This window comes from Procambarus clarkii, chromosome 65 (assembly GCF_040958095.1).
Source record: "Procambarus clarkii isolate CNS0578487 chromosome 65, FALCON_Pclarkii_2.0, whole genome shotgun sequence".
NCBI classification, from domain to species: Eukaryota; Metazoa; Arthropoda; class Malacostraca; order Decapoda; family Cambaridae; genus Procambarus; species Procambarus clarkii.
Window position 1 is genome coordinate 24,901,151 of NC_091214.1, and position 18,801 is coordinate 24,919,951.

At 35.2% G+C, this 18,801-nt stretch overlaps 1 pseudogene; it reads right to left on the reverse strand.

The window, feature by feature from the left end:
• Positions 1 to 734: 734 nt before the first annotated feature.
• LOC138355028 (solute carrier family 25 member 32-like) overlaps positions 735 to 18,801 on the reverse strand; it is a 19,148-nt pseudogene continuing 1,081 nt past the window's right edge.

Here is an 18,801-nt window from a genome sequence, read left to right on the forward strand (position 1 = left end):
ATTAAAATAATAATCGTTTATTCAGGTAAAAGTACAGAGAAAATGAGTTACAAACAGAATGTTAGATTTCTAGATAAGAGCTATTACATACTATGCTTAAAGCCACTAGTACGCACAGCATTTCGGGCGTTTATCAACCACCCTACCCTCCCCACCCATCAACCAACCATATACCTCCTACCTATATTTACAACCAGAATGTCATCTCACCACTTTCCACTCTCTGCTCTCAATCCCACTGGCATCCAATCCTCTGTTCTCTTGCATATCATATTACCACTCTCCTCACTCATTTACCTCAGTCCATGTAATAATACTGACAGTTACAGTACTTTAATTAATTGGTATCAGCCTGTATATGTATATACATTAAGCTTTTATGGACATCCTCCCAAAGTTGAACTACTGACCCTCCCCAGGATGCAACTTCACAGCACTTGACTATCTCCCAGCAGGTACAGGTATCTTCTGCCAGTTGAATAGAGGTATTAAGTGAAAGGTGATGTGTCCAACCATTTCTGACCTGCCCAGGATTCGAACTCTGGATTCCCAATTTTAAGTCGAGTATGAACCTGATTCTACTTCCAAGTGACGAAAGAGAAACTATTGTATTACTGACCATCAAAAGTGAAGTACTGATTGTTTCTGCATTTACTTCATTACAGAATGGGTTAAAAATAGGAAGTGCAAATAATGTTCACATCACAAATAGTGTATATTAAAAACAATGGTTCAATCAATCAAGTTTAATATTTTGTACACGTGAGAATGAATATACACTGTATCTTAAACTAAGACATTACTATGAGGAAGCTACAGGTATATTATATTTTTTACCTATAGTGACAGTATGTATATTTTAACATGCAAACAAAAAAAAAAATCCAGAATTCTATATTCAATAGGTACAAACTTTCCTGCAATTTAATTTCCATTATTTACAATACCAATTTATTACAGCATATCCAATAAATAGTTTGCCTTTATGTTTCTACTGACTATATAACTTCCAAAGCACTGTCTTTAGCTTAATATAATTGAGCATATGACTTGTAAAATATTACCTTAGATCCTAAAAAAAGACTGAATCAACAAGCTGCTGAAATATAGGTTGTAATCGTAAATAGAAATGCAGAGCAAACATCATGTTCTGAAAGCAGTATGCAATGTGTGAAGATTTTCCTATCTGTTTACAATCAAGTAAATACTGTGTAATAAACAAAAATCTCTTTGATGTACATTTAATATAACCTTTACTTTCCTGCTGTCACTGTTGTTCAAAAGAAAGGTACTATACAGATACATTTTTCAACATGTTATAGTGTGTATTTTTTACATCAGCCAACACTACAAGACACATGCAACGTATGTATTAGCACTTAATATGAATTCACTGATGATTTCCAATACAATATCACATACTAAAATGTGTTTTTATTTCTACAGATTTCTAAGTAGACATTATTTTCTCACTTATATTCTATCCTCTTTAAACTTATATTTGCTTTTCCTGTATATGTACTTTTGACTTCATTTACCTTCACAATATTAAATTTTAAATTTATCAATTTTTCCAATAAGTACAACATTCTATCTCGTTAACACATCCTTCACTGAACTTATTCTGCAAATTGAACATACTTTTTTGAAGAAAATTTGCTTCAACTATTGCTACTCTACTATTCAATGCATAAACTCAAACATTTCACATATATAAACAAGTCAAGCTGCTTCATTATCAATAAAAATCCATTTTATAACAATAAGCAAGCAATGCAGAAAGCAAGAGAACATTACAAACTTAAAATTGTATGATAATTCCTAAATTAATAATTTAGTTATTTGTGCCTAAATACACTACACATTATATAGATTGCACTGCTGAATGTCCTAAAGAGATTATACTGTACTACACTTAGTAATCATTAATATCCATGAGAAAATTACCAGTGAACATAATACCATTGAAAGTTGAAGGATAATATTCCTGATAAAAGCATGAATAAATCCCTATACAGTATATCACTATGTAGAGAGGAATAAAAAAAATATATAATGCCAGAGTAGCAACTGGGCATGAGTTGGCTTGATAGTCAGCAAGTATTAAGAGCATTGTTGTGAGTGGTTAACTGCCTCTGAGCCGCACATAACATGGAAACACAAAGAAAATATGCATAATTAAAAGTTCCTTTCATTTTACCTCCAAATAAGATACTCAATTGTAATCTTCCTTCTTAGCTCACTATAGTTTAATACTATCTAAAATATGCCTCATAATTTAGTTCCATCAAATGCATATAAATCATACAATTTTTTTCAATAATATAGAAAGAGATAATAATGTATCGACATTTATGGTATTAAATGTGCATGATAAATAGAGGGATGTGTATATAGTGTCCCATATACAGTATAGACACCCCTACTCCTATTGAGTACATTTAATACCTTAAATCTCAATATCACATCTCACTCTCTGTGATAAGTTAGTACAAAGCAATAAATACAATAAATACAGTTTACAAAGTAGTGTACAGTATACAAAGAGCACAACATGCTTCCAAGTTCACAACTACTTGCTAACTACCAGTAATGGTAACATATACTGTACATCATTTTTACGAGATCATATAATCAAGAAATCTAAGTTCATCTCAAATTACATGAAATGACTTAAATGTCTATTCATAAAGGTGATTTACAAAAAATAACAACAAATTATGAGGAACAGATTTAAAAGGATAATATATAAAGTGTTTTATAAACATTAATGTTTGAAACCCACAATTTTAAGAAGCATTTGTTCTTTAACAGAATTTTTTGAAGTGTTCAAGATATGACACTCACCACGCATCCTTCAGTCAACCCTCACTGGTATTTAATTATGATTTAGGTTTTCATCTTATGCCATCACTAAACATAAACATGTAGTAAACTGTCAAAACCTCCAATATGAGATGTTCCTCAAGTGGAAAAATGTCAAAAAGAAATGTTAACTAGGTGATAAACTCAGCCATGCACCTCACATAGTCAGGCCCTCATTTTCACACTCTAATAAGATTAGGAAAACTTCTTGTAATTCATTATCATACATTTTTACCTTTCATTGCATATATTAACATTTTCTTGGATGAAGTTCATTAACACTTTCTTGCTGAAAATGTTCCCATTCTGCACTAATCTTTTAACACATAATCTCATGCATTACTCATTAATGATAATACAAAAAACATACAAATACTGAACAATAATATGATTAATTGTTGAACAAAAATAATGAATATGTGGTAATTACAGTATAATGATTTATAAAATTTTAGGTAGCATTTAATTGCATTGAACAATAGAGTACAATATTTACTTCTTGACCACTGCCTAGTTCCCGTGGCGGGAACAGACAGCTCGTGACTTGTGTAGTTTTATACATACTGTACTCTACTATACTAAGACTAACAATACTGTGAAAATAAAACTGGTTATTAAACAGTTAACCAATATAGGTTTTACATCATAAAACTGATGACATACGTTTATTACAATACAGTATGGGATGGAACTAGTAATTACTGCAGGACTGGATATCACCTCTAAAAGAACACACAATCATGAACACAGAGGTTTGAACCAGCATACCCCCATCAACTACTAACCTACAGATTCAATACTCAATCATATACCATAATATACAGTATTCAGATTACAGAGCAATATAACAGCATTTTTGTAATTGAAGAAATTTACAGTATGCTCAAATATAACAAGTGTCTATACTCAGCCATGTCATGACTTTGCAAGAAACCCCTCTCTAGTTGTGTACTTCAGCATACTAAGTCATGGTCCAATTGTTAACCATATCCAGTCCTGCAATATATCCTTCTTAACTATCATAACGTTACCACCCACCTTCCGTCCCAATGCCCCTGACTCATCCCCAACATGAGGCAAATTAACTACACACTAGCACAAAGAACATGGATGATTAAATGAACTTGGCAAAACGATATATTTTTGCATGTTTACTCTGAACACGGCTTTACTTATTATGTACACTGGTACATCAGTATCAGGGGGCAGAAAACCTGTTAAGACTTATCAAGGTATTGTGCCTCTAGTTATCTAATTCATTAAGCCAACACATACTAAGAGTCTGAGGTAATGACTACATTAAATAAATTGTATTTGTATTCAATGAGTTGCATTTATTGTTAACAGTTAGCTACTACATAACAGTTAAATTAAGTACTGTATTTGCTTACTGTATATTCATAACATAAATACAAATTATAAATGTATTTATGTATTATATGCCATAAATAAACACATTTTATCACAAGGAACTGTAAACTGATGCATTAATGACTAAAGTTTACAGCATACAAAGCACTTAGCAGATATCTATAATGTTTCAATGTGGTATTAGAACCTTAATTCAAACCTTATAATGGGTGGCATGGTATGATCCTCAAATATGTCCCAAACAAATATACTTAAGATGCCTGATCTTCAACTACTGACTTCTACACTAGTTCTGTTCTTGATGTAACAATGTTTACTAATCAATGCAGTACTGTACACATATTGCCTCCTTCCATCAAAATATATTTTTAATGGAAACACTTCTCTATGTTGAATAAGCTGCAAATATTTTCTGCATTTTGAATTTTCTATAATTTACTTTTGAATAGAGTAATTATTGTTATAACTTGTATTATAAAGAAACACTACCTCCTATCAATGCAACAGTACATTATGTATTTTTTGTTATACATGGTACTGTAATACAGTATAACTTAAAGTTAGCAAAACTACAGTATATTTACTGCATTACTATCGTATGTAAATTGCAAGATATACACGACTCAGCTGTTCTGTGTACTCACAATATCCAGGTACAGATCATGAACTAGGCTTGATGACTTCATGGTCAGGCTCATCTGGTTTTCGAAACTTGAGCAGGAAACTCGAGGTTTTCTCGTAGACAACAAAAGTTAGGGCGGTTGCAGGAACAACTCTCACAAGATTTGGTACAAGGCCTTTGTAATATCCCAAGACACCATGTTGCCTGAAAAATTAATGTTCTTGTAAATAAATAAAAATTCAAGAGTTATATTATATTTAATAGTAAATTGTGATGGGAAAAGTTAAAAGTACCAGTACAGTAATATGATTTTCATTTTGCTTTAAACAGTAATAGAACCTAAGAATTGACCATGTGAAAACTCTTGATTAAGTTCTCTTACTATTTCAAGCAAAATTAAAATAATTTAAGCTGGATGGTAGAGCGACGGCCTTGCTTCATGCAGGTCGACATTCAGTCCCCGACTGTCCAAGTGGTTGGGCACTATCCCTTTCCCTCCGACTCATCCCAAATCCTTATCCCAATCCCTTCCAAGTGTTATTATAAACCCTTTCTCCTGATAGTTTCCTTCCCCTGCTTGGTTAAAATCACTACCAGCCTGTTTCCCATTTTCATAGGGTAGGAATGCTAAATCTTAGAAAAGAGAAATGTAGAGAAAGGAGGTTTAAGAAACTCATCTCTTCTCCATATTTTTTTCACATTAACCAATATTACTTCAAAACAACACTAGCAAATCATGCATCCATTTCTTGCACACAGGTCACACTTGGTACATGCTTCCTCACTATCACCATGTCTGTCCATTTTCTTGACCTGCTTACTTTTTAATTCACTTAATTGCACACACATTATTTATTCACTCAATATAGCTAGTCTTTAACCTTACTATTCACCGACTTACACTCACGTGTCTTTCATATACTCAAGCTAATACCATGAGTGATTTTGGATCATAAATTTTTACCACTCCATCTCTTGATCTTTAACAGTTATGAAACAGTGTCTTATATCTGTATTAAAGACTGCACTAACACAGTCATGCCGCCTTCTTGTAACATTCTCCAAGACTTTTCTTCCCGGACTTACTCTATCCATAACTTATTTTGTAAATTCCAGGTAACAGGTATTCAAGTAATTATTAAAAAGAGGACATCAAGTTAGGAAGACTATTTAGAACTGAGTTGCAGGATATTCATAAGTCCTAAATATCACCCAGGATTCCAATAGGAGAGCAGACACGCATTCAACAAGGATTTTATCATGACACATTGGGAATGCAAAACTTACAATCCTTAAAATCAGAAAATTCTACAAGGAAGGAAGTGATTGATAGCAGAACAATGCAGTTTTGAGGATAGGGTGTACATCTCTTTTTATCCATTCAGTACCCAGGAGTTAATTTTGTTTGGCTATGTAATTTAGCAGAGATGTTTTCTACCTACTGTACAGTACTTCAATGACAGGAGGAAGGCCACAATTAATAGTACTGTATGTAGCTATTAATTGTAGCTAACATGTAAGAAATTTGCTTCTAGGAGACTGGACAGGCATTAACACTTCTTTGGCAGTAGCATCTGCTAGATCATTGAAGGCAACACCAATCTGCCAGTGAACTCCACAAAAGTTTGTCATATCTGCTAAAAGACAGGCATAACCAATTTTGGAGATCTATCCCCACTAGATGAGAAGGAATAAAACAGTCCGTGGTAATAGAAACATCAAGTTATCTATAACAAAATCATAGGCACATGAAAGGCAAGTCTCAGACCATACAAAATTCACAAACATCCTCGGGAAAAATATTTGATTCCCGGAGAAGCCGTCACAAAGGTTTTATCTGGTAAACTTGTGGAAAAGCTGACTCGATCATCAGAACTTAACCATCTATAAAAATAAAGCAATATATATAGTGTAAATGGCAGTGAATTTGTTCAAATAAAAGATGTTTCAGGATGAAAGGGTGTAAGCCTTCACTGTACATGTTGAGACAGGTGTCATAAATAAACCTGAACGGTTCTGGTTTAGGATGAACTGTTCCATTACACAATGGCACAGGACCTGGGGATGACAGCATTGCTACCAACACAATGCAGAGCAGTTTGGGCTGTGTAAGTGGACTTGAGATTACGAGGCTCACCACAAATCCGGCAAAGACCATTTTGCCCCTGCAAACTCTAGCATCATGACCAAATTTTCAACAAGTACTGAACTAACATTAGGATAAGTAATCGTCAAATGAAGACACCAAGGTGGTTAAACTATGTAACATCATCTGTATAAGGGTAAATATATGCCAATTTACACACTGTGCAAAGATCCCCTTTAACAATTAGCCATGAGTCTACAAATTCATGATCACTTCACTTCTTTGATGCACTGGAATAATATTCATGAGAATTTAACTTTTCCCTAAAGTTAATCCCGAGTGTGAATGTCTGGTGGCAATTAGCAACTACCTAAATAAGGTGTGCCCAGTATTTATATTCGAGATGCTGGCAATTAGTTGTTCAATATGTAATCCGTCTTCAAAACAACACTAATTGTATGCATCATTCACCCAGCTTACTAAATAACTTTACACAACTCCCAAATGATGACATTTGAGCATTTCAAAAATACCTTTAAAAATGCACTGTATAAAATAGTTCACACTATGTAACCAAAGGGTTAAGGTCCAGCCTGGACATTGTCATTCTTTGTAAGGTGGGTGAAGCAGACGACATGTACAAGATCTCTATTATATGAGTAAATTAGTTAAATGTTACCGTATCCAGGAGAATGGGTGCAAAAGCAATTATCAAATGGCCCCAAGCCTAGCTACTTGTTGGAGATTTCGAGGATCAATGTTCCCACAACCCAGATTCTGACCAGGCCTCCTGGTTGTTGGTCTGATCAAGCAGTCTGTTCGATGCAGCTGCTCAGAGCCTTGTTGATCAGGTATTCTTTTAAGGTGACTAAATAGCCCGGAAGACTACTTAGCACAGTTAGTTTAAAAAGTACTATTTCATTTGGGATTCCAACACGAGAGGAAAAAGGCACAGGACATATGATGTTAAAGGTATCAGATACAACAAGGACAAGCAACTCAAAAGACGACATTGGGAAAAGCAGAATTTTTGACATCCTGATAATCAGGACATTCTATGAGGTGAGAGAATGTTTATGGAACAGTGCAGTTCCGACAGCAAGGTGCACATTTGTTCAAAAACGTGTCTGCGAGTTAATTTTGTCCGATTAATATGTAACCTAGCCAGAGGTCTCCCTTTCCCACTTTTTGTTTTGAGGAATTGTGGTAATATAGAATTACTGTATCAGTATTATCTTCACTCCTCAATCAGTTGTCTACCAGGCATGCCTACTTATTCTCCAAAACTTGCTTGTTGAAAGGACATTATCTTGGTTTAAAATTCCTCTAGAAAAAAATCCACAGGAATAATAAGAAAAGGAGGGGTGGGAGTCATTGACACCCTCAAGATGACATGAAAGGTAGCCCTCAAGTAATTTCAGGATTACCTAACGCTTCCTTCCATTAGTGCTTGCTAAATTGAGCTAAATTAATTCTTAAAAATGGTTAAACTACAACTTTTCTCTCCTATGCCTTTACATCATTATTATTCATTACTTCGTATACTGCATATAGCTTAACACTTTGGCGTCGTGATGATGTTCACGCAGTCATTAAAACAATACATGCAGTTTGGGTAATGACATCAATGCTGGAATCAATTAATTTTTGTTTATTCTTATTAGTGAGAATAAACATCGAGTGAGTTTAACATTGGGTTGTGTGCTCACAGGCAACGCCCGGCCTACCTTGCTGTGTGGTGCGGGTGACCTGCTGGGCCAAGCAAGATAACAGTATTTCTGCAGCCAGTAGCGTCCGTAAATTTCCATGTCCTAACATGGGTTATTTCCAGTCTTATTTTAAGCAACTGTAAATCAAACTTTATGCAAGAGATTGTGTTACACCGTTATTTAAAAGTATGACCATTCATATATTCAAGAATTTATAACAATATTCAGTATCTATAGGAGAAATGCAAGAGCTGCAAATGATAACTCTCTCCAGCATCTCGGTTGTTCCTAAATTAAACGACACATACCAATGAATTGCAACAATGCAAATGTGAGCAATTAAAGTAGATTCCACCCCAAAATTATGATGGTAATAGTTGCAGTATCCCTCAAAAACAAATGTATATACCATCTCCAGCCATATACATTACAGTATTATAGTTTAGTTTAAGGATATAGTATTTCCCTTTCCATTGCATCTTTAACTTTCATTTACATCACCTGGCAATTATCTTTAATCATTCCAAGCAAATAAAGTAAATAAATTAAACTTCAAATGCAATGTTTTTAATACCACACACGACTTTCAGAGGCCTAGTAATAGAAGCGAAAACTTAATTTTTAATGTTTTCAAGAAAAAAATCACAGTACCTTGAAACACTGTCAAATATATGTAAAAACCTTCAATCTTACCTTGGGCAGATCTTTGTGAACAGGAGACGGCATAATATATTGGGATAGAGAAACTCCAAATACTTATGACTTTTTATATTTCATTATAAAATGTCATTGCTGAAATAATTGCAACAACCGTGTCCATAAACAGGTGACAGATACCTCTCAAGTTAGCAAGTATTTGCTCTAGACACCTAGGGGAAATGTGAGGAATATACAAAACCATAGATTATTTTAAAAGAGGTAGTAAGAACGAGTCTGGCTGGAACCACCCAATCTCCCACATGTGACCTCTGGTGACAATCAATCTTATGGGAATATATTGTCAATATATATATATATAATGAAATAACTATGGCAGTTGTACACACACTGAATAAATAAATAAAATCTAACTAAAGCTTATCTTGAGTAAACTGGTCAGATAATATGCAAACTTTCTGCCACGGGCTCATTAAATAATATATTACTGAAGTTGGTATAGCCAATCAGCTATTTTTGGACAAGGTTTAAGTTAGCTAGGAAAAGACATCTCAATATATCACAGCTGTCCCCTTCTCACAAGGACCTTCATTAACTAAGAGTAGTAACACTAGCAAACATTGTTACCTAAAAATGCAACATATCTGCACTTATGATCAAAAGTGAGGCTGCCAAAGAAACACAGCACTTAAATAACAAGTATTCCCGAGGCTGAAATGAGTGGGAAAACAATGAAAATTAAACAGTATATGGCCATCAACAATGTTTTGCACTCTACTCAAGACTCAAAATATTCCGAGCCTAAAAAACAACGTGTAACATTAAAATGGCACCACCTGTGTCAGGCTTCACACACAGTCTATAGTCAATCAATAATATTAAGCTATGTAAATTATCAGAATGACATGCTAACTGATAGCTACAGATGTATGTGGACATCATCAGGCCCATATATTAATCACTTCCATTTACTTAAGATAAAACAAAGCTAAAATAAGTACAATAAAGTATTCTTCTATCACTGACATTTATTACATACCACATCCAATTCAAACAAGACTGGACTGACAAATACTGAAATGCAAACCTAAATTCCATCAGACTGTATGAAAACACCTTTGACTAGAGTTGGAATTAATATCTACACAACATTTGCCTGACAGGAATTATAATTAATTATAAAAAAAAAATCATTAATGCTTTGTCCTACTGTGGAATACTGTTTTCTGCACCTCTCTTTACTTAGGAAATGTATACATCAAAATCACAAGAAAAATAAATGCAATACAAGTGAGAGTGCACAATGTTTGTTCTCCCGAGTGGAACAATTTCTATAAATTGAAGATGGATTAATATATTTATTTCTAATCTCAAAATATTCCACTGCATGAGATCCATAAAAAAGTGCTCATTCTTATAGATTTCCAAACAAAAGAATGACAATACAACAAATATCACGCATGCACATTCTCAAAAATCTAATGTATACTGAACTACACTGATACACTGTGGCAACTTCAACAATGACACTTTCAGTAATATAATGTAAAAACTAACTCGTTGAGAGGCTGCATGCTCATATCACGTGAACATGAATCACATTTAGCTGTCACCACTGGAATAAAACTGGCCAGCAGTTTCTATGGCAATATTACCTTCTGTAGTGATTTAGCTCAAAAGCTAATTTTCATTGTTATGTTACACAGCAACTTAATGAATACTGATATACAGTACTTATAAAATATTTAAAAATAGGCAAATTTAATCACTAAAATTACAAGTAACAAATTTAATTAAAAGAAGATACTGCATTATGAAATCCTCTAGTGAATGCCAAATACTTAAGACACAACCATGTGCAAAGCAGTCGTGGGTGTTAAAAGATGGATGGAATTGTGCAGATACAAAATATCTGGTATATGCCAAACATGCAGAACAGCAAATTATCACTTCCAACTTCAAGCCGACACCCATTCTAAACCAGTGGTGTTACTGACTGACATCTTCAATAACAAGCTGACATACCTATGTTTAAACGTGCGCAGATTTGATCAAGAATGGCATGAACAGTACTAATGGGCATCAGCAAAAGTTAATATGATAAAATTGGCCCCTTGGTTAAATTCCACTTGCACGACGTGGCACCATATTTAACAGTGAGGACAGTAGCTCATGATCAGCTGTTAATCTTTGCCCCACTATACCAACTTTGCATCTAAAATACTGTATACATTTATGTGCAGACGATGAGTCACAATAACGTGGCTGAAGATGTGATGACCAAACCCCACACCAACACATGAAGAAACGACGACATTCCAGTCCGTCGTGGACCATCACATATGACTTGATAATGGCCCAGGACGGACCAAAATGTTGTAGTTTCTTTATCTCCAGTGTGTTGTTTGGTCATTATACATTTATATAGTAAAAGGGTGGGAAGAGGAATGATATTTGTTTTCACATGATATAACAAGTAAGAATAGCTAAAAAATTATTTCATAAAATAAACCTTCGGCAGGAAAGTATACTGATATCCAATTGCAAAACTCAAATGGCTACTTATGAGATTACTATGGCAATACTGGCCCATTGAGCTTTTTGGCAACTTAAGCAAAATAATTCCTTTTCTAATAACTTTCATTAAAAATATATAAAAAACAAACGAGTTAACTTTATTTATCTATACTTTATTTAAATATTATAGCACCCAAAACACCAACCCAGGAAACCCAAGAATAAAATGCATTTAATGTGAACTTATGCATAACTAGCTCAAGTAAGTACTGGAACACAGCAAAACCAATTAAATGCAGCTACCACACAAATTGGCTGCAGGTACCATGCCTCTATCAAACTTAGCTAGCAAATAGTGTAACCTTGCTTGGGATCACCAGGTGTGTAAAGGTCCAAGTGCCTCGATGCTCATCGATTTGCCCAGGGCAAATAAAATTTAATTTAAATTTAAAAAGATTCCTAACTGGTCAATATTATTTCCTTAAATTTGTAGGTATTGCATTTTCCGTTTGCATTCTTTAATGCATGATTATTATTTCCTTAAATTTGTAGGTCTTGCATTTTTCGTTTGCATTCTTTAATGCATGAATATTATTTCCTTAAATTTGTAGGTCTTGCATTTTTTGTTTGCATTCTTTAATGCATAATGGTAAGGTCAAGTATTCCTCAAGACACTGAAGCAATACTGGTATATTATTTAACTTGCATGAAATACAGCTGTCACTGATCTACAGTACGTATGACACCAACCAATCACCAATTACAGTAATTACCATGAAATATGGATAATGTGAGAATTATATTTATCCACCCACTCATTGGACAGATTTGTATTATCTTAACTGAAAGGGTGAAATATTTATTCAGCATAAAAAATTATGCTTTCAAGAGCTACCTGCCACAGTTTCATATATAAGAAATACCAGACATATGTTGGGCATCACATGAACAAGATAGGGAGACATTCCTCGGTAGAATCCAACAATTCCTTCGTACCTCCACGTTTCACGAACACAATGACGCAAGTTGTCATAATGAGCATGCTGATCCTGCATACGGGCCCGCAGCACTTGGTAAGGATAGGTTGTAACAGCTGCAAACAGTTTGGAAAGTGATGCGAAGGCCAAGTATTCAGCAGTTGTCTGGAATGAAACGGAATGTAAATAAAACACTGCTATAAATAGAAAAATTGCATACATTCTCTTTAACTTCATATCCAGAAGAATGAGTTTCAGCATAAAATCTTTACTCACCACTTGGCATCAATAGGGAGATTGCGATACTTGTTGTACTTTGTCTTCATTTCTTCATAGGCCATAAATTGGAGTGCCCCATGTGAGACTCCAAATATACCAGGAACAAACCCCTGGAAATACAAGAACCAATTACACACAGTTTCATCTTATCAAGATGCTTGAATAAAGAGTATCGCCCCAAAGAGCAAAGGTAGGTTCAAATGACTGTGCAAATGTGAGGATTAACTTGGGAGCAGAATACACAAGTGCCAAAGTTTTTAAAAGGAAAGTTCAGTGTGTTAGGTTTGTGCAAAATAAAAGCAAATAATGATCATGGAATGATAACAAATGGAAGTGATAGAAAATGAAAAAAAAGGAGGTGTGTATCTTTAATGAATAAAGATGGGTATAGGACAATAAAAAGTTAATACGGTTTAAGATGATTGTGTATAAAATTTCAAGCTAGAAAAAGTAGTGTCTTTTGTTATTACACACACACCATGTACATGATCATTACATGACCCATAATGCAAAGGAGTATGGGTGGTCTAAATGTTAAAATGGGAATATACCCGATGAATGAGATAATGGGTCGCACGCAAGTCTCTCCCAGAAATGACTGACAATGGCTGAATATTAAAGGATTTATTATATAAATGTTTGGTAAATACTTTAAACATAAGGATGCACAAATATAATGTACAAGGTACAGGACAAATGGATGAAGTGGTGCTGGTGGATATTTGATCAACCAATGTACAACACATTTGAAAATAGAAATGAAAGATCCTGAAACTGCAAGTGTACACAACGCACCTTGTAGAGTCCTCTGACGCCTTCATATTTGTAGGTCTTGACGAAAGCGTCCACCATGCCATTGTACCTATGTGACTCCTGTAACACCTTTCCTGTAGCTCCATCTGAATACTGCAGGCACAACCTGAAGCAGAATTTTTTATTAATCCCTGACTAAACCACCATCCCCAGAATATAGGGGACAATGGACAATAGTACATTTAAAATTTTCTAAATTATCCAAGTAACATTTCAGTCACAAAATTTGTTATACAGAACAAAACTGTAGCACTTATGATTTAGTCCTGATGGACTTATGAACTGTAGGAATTTGATTTAGTTTAACAAACAGTACATATGTTGGAGGCAAATTTACTTCACCCATATATTATATCATCAATAAGATGAAATATTTGTTATGTAATTTGTATCATCCAGTGTGTGAATGTCATCTTCACACTAGATAAAAACATACCTTGTTTTAACTACCCAGATGGGGTTGGTCATGACAAGTGTGAGGACACCAGCTTCTGCTGCTGCCACCATGTGCAGTCCTGGCCCAATATTAACTTTGCTGTTCCCACTTTGAAACCAGACTTTATTGTGTTGTAACTGGAATAAGAAAAAAAATATATATAAATTTTAAGCAAAACAATAATAATGTACAGTATAGAATAGTATTGTATACACAACCACAATATAAAATTTGTGCACCATGAGGGGCAACTACTATATTTATCTGGAATTACAGTGCACTAAAATTGGTAAACATGAATATAACATATATATTGAATGTAAGAAATGCCAGTTAGGTAACCTGGTAGGTAGTTGGCTATTTAAAAACCTGTAGTTAATAATAGTGACAAAGTACAGCAAACATGGCACGGTATACATAGTAAATACTGCACTGTACTGTATACCATATTTTACTAGGCAGTGAAAGCCTATGGAGCGTATATGCACTTACAACAAGCAAACTTTGGATACTTGGCAATACATTAAATATTTTGAAATTTCTTGAATATTTGAGGTATTCTTTAAATTCGTATTGTTTCATATTCAATTATACAGTAATATAGATTAAAAGTATAGTTTCAATTAGTTTACATTTGGTCAGATTTAAATAAGCAGTCAGTGCAAATGCCTTTATACTAAAAAAAATGCAGCTACATGCTCACTTTCAAGTCAAATTAGAAAAAAATATTATTCATGCATCCAAGTTGCCCAACAAGCTGCAAAAACCTTGTAGAGATTTAATATACTGTAATACAGGTGTAAAATTTATATAGTATACAGGCCTATAAATAGACGATCTTGAACTCTAGATAAGTTCTGAGTCTACAGAAAAGCTATGCATATCCCCAAGTGTAGGCAAGTGTGCTCAATGTGTACTGGGGCATGTTGACGGTGGTGTCAGACAGGTACTGTAGCTTGTATTTAGACTTATTGAGGTCCCCATAGACCAGTTACAAACCTACTCCAGGATGCAACCCACAACAATTATCTAACTGCTGGGTAGGTACTTACTGCTACATGAAAAGGCATCAGGTGAAAGGATACGTGCCAAACCGTTTCTGTCCTGCCCAGGGACTGAGCCCTAGTTCCTCTGCTTTGAGTTGATGCAAACCACTATGTTATAAAAACCTTGCTATTTAAAAGTAACTAGTCATGTAATTCTGAACGACAAATAGCAACTTCCACATAATGAACTAGCAGCCCATCCTGAACTGGTGTACAAACTTTTCCCAGTCTCGACCAAAATTAATTTTAAAACTGCATAGTCATTTCAGTGCTAATAATTCCTGACAGTTTGAAGAGTAGTGTCTACCATTCCGTGTACTGTACTGTACTTTGTGATTCTATACATTTTTCCAGACATTAGTAATTTTCAAAGACCAACGCTAATAATGCTATGTGTTGTGTTACATGAGATAAGCAATAGACCTACACATATTACTATTCAACAATTTAAAATGTGCCAGCAGGCCTACTGTAGAGAGTAAGAGCAGAAGGGGGGAGCGGCCACGGTGGGCTGACCCTTCAGTTAACTGGTGGGATCCAGTGCGGCCCAGCTGACGGCATCCCCCGTCCTGAGACGGCTGCCTCGGGGCAACTAACCCAGCCACACACACACATACACACAAAGGTAGAATACCTTTGGTCAAATGGAAGCACAATAAATGTAACATCACACGTTTGTGTGAAAAAAAACAGGCTATCGAGTATATTTATGCAGAATATTGGAATCTTTGAGGCGTGCTACTCTGGTAGCAAGTGACCACACGCGGTATTAATTAGGCCAGCATCAGGGACTAGGGGTTGGGTGCGAGCGAACCCCTATATTGTTTGGACTTAACAGACATCTAGTTCACCAAAATATAAAATGCTAATTAATAATCATAAATGTAGTTCCGGAATTATGATAGTACTGCTCAAGACATTTATTATTATAAGGCATGCAAATTAAACATTATATAAAGTTCCTCAAATGAACAAATCTCTCAAGTCATGTCGAGCTTGCTAGTAAGGCGGACAAGATTCTGCCATCTTTGAAGCGGCGTGAGGTGCTTCACCCTCACCTTGTGACAACACGGCAGGAGGCCAGAAATGCCTGACATAGCAACCACGTGAGGCGCGGGATGACATGATGGCAGGCAGGGAACGGCCAACACGCCACTCAGTCATCATATTACTACGCAAAATTCGCCTAGCATCAGCAATAATTCTAAGATGCGTAAAAACTGCGTAAGATAAATAACGAATCGTCTACACAATCTTAAAATTTCAAAGATAAACCATCAAAGCTAGAATTAAAATTTAATTCAAGCCAACTACCCACAATGACGTGTAAGAATTGTTACATAAATGTCTACTAGATTTAACAGTTGGTTTACTAGCTGAGACAAGAAACAGGTTAGGCTTATAGTTCCACTGTAGTTATTAGTAGTTCCACTGAATACATAGAAACCCTTACTATCCGATTTTAAAGATTCTCTGTGTACAGGATTATTCAGGCTGAAACTCAACAGTTGCTTAACTCCCAATTACCGTATATATTTACAGTTAAGTGAACAATAGCATCAGATGAAAGGAAATATTCGTTGAAGATTAAACCACACCAAAAAATGAGACGACGACGACGACGTTTCAACGCCAAATTTAACTGCCCTAATGCTGACGTCACAATATGCGTGTAATATGTAGTTTAATCTATCAAACAAGATCACAGGACAGACCTGTGAGCTACAACACATTTATTTGGCTTCTTACTCCCCCCCCCACTCATCCCACAACAACAAAAATAAATACGTCCAAGTGGCACACTATTACAGGCCAGACCTAACTGCTTAACTTGACAATTCAGGCGAACAAAAGGCAGATCCTTCACCATACCCACCGACAACAATCACCGAACATAAGGGTTCATTCAGGACAAGTAGTTCCACTGAATACATAGAAACCCTTACTATCCGATTTTAAAGATTCTGTGCACAGGATTATTCAAGCATCTATTGAATAGCCAAATCAAGGGTTAGTGTCCAGAACAATCTTTACAGACCTAGCATTTTTTTCCAATTTCGTGTTGAGCTAAGGTACTCAACTGGGACTTTTTTTCGAAATAATTCAAAGTGAATTAATATTGTACAAAACAAAATCCTTAAGTTAAACGCTAACAATAAATTTAATAAGTAACAATAAAATTTCTTTTGTTTAGTAATAAATTGTAAGCATTTAGCTTGTTAACATGAAAGGTGTCCACTGTGCTTTGACCGTAAAGCAGCTTACTAACCTATCGATACCGATGCATATCTGTCTTAATTCTACGACGAGTACATTTTCATTACTTATATTTTCACTAAACAAGAGTGATGCTTCAGACATTTAAAATGACCTGGTTGGGGCAGCCAGTTTGTAAAATATCGACCAGCCAGCAACTGGCTTATAAGTCGTACCATACAGCTGACCTTCGCAATGACTCGCATATAATAATTTACGCCTAACCGACCCTGGTCCAAGAGTTGTAAACATCATAATACCCTCGTGAAGACATTTTTACGTGAAAAATTGTTGATATACTGCAAAAGTGAACTAAATGCTAGACGGAGATTTCGTCACATGGAACTAAAGATAACTACAAATAGTTTGTTAAGACAAGGGGTAAGCAAGAGAAGGGCGTGTTGGTAGTCAAAACAACTGTTCAAATCACTTGGGACCAAGAGGATGACGATAAGGTAAAGGACCCCACGAGGCTGGACAAGGTGACAAGTGAAGTGCACTCAAGGGCACAGAGCCTTTTCATCAGGACTGCAAACTAGCAGCCGGCACGTTTGAGTGAAGAATGTGACTGCACCGGCAATGGAAGAATTGTGAAAACGCCTTATACAAGTAAGCTTACACAAAGCAAGATGGGGCTGAGTAAATCTTATCACCCCTTTATCTACCACATACCGTAAAGATCACACACATTAAATACGAAGTCCAGCGATAAAAACCAGCCCAAGGGCGTTCAATTGCAAATCTTTCTCAGATGGAGGTTACCAGTCATAACTAACCACAATCGGCCCTTTGTTTGTTGTATTCAGTAACTTTACTTATGCATAACTTATCAAATGCAAGTTTTATATTGCAAGGACAGATTTGTTCAGGAGCACCGATATTTTCACATGGTAATCTTAATTTAACTACAACACATTTTGCCTCTTAGCACCCTTCAGTTGAAAATCGTGTGCGTAAACAACACAGCTTATATTACGTAACAGTTTTGGGTTCTAATTCAGCTTTAACGGTGCAACGAAATAGGTGACATCCAATTGACTCATTTAACTATGTACAGTTCCTATCAGAAGACGAATAGGAAACCTGGCATTTAGAAAAATTGTGCGTCAAGTGGAAATTATACAAATAATAAAAGGAAGAGGAAGTGTTATTCCCGAAATCTATCAA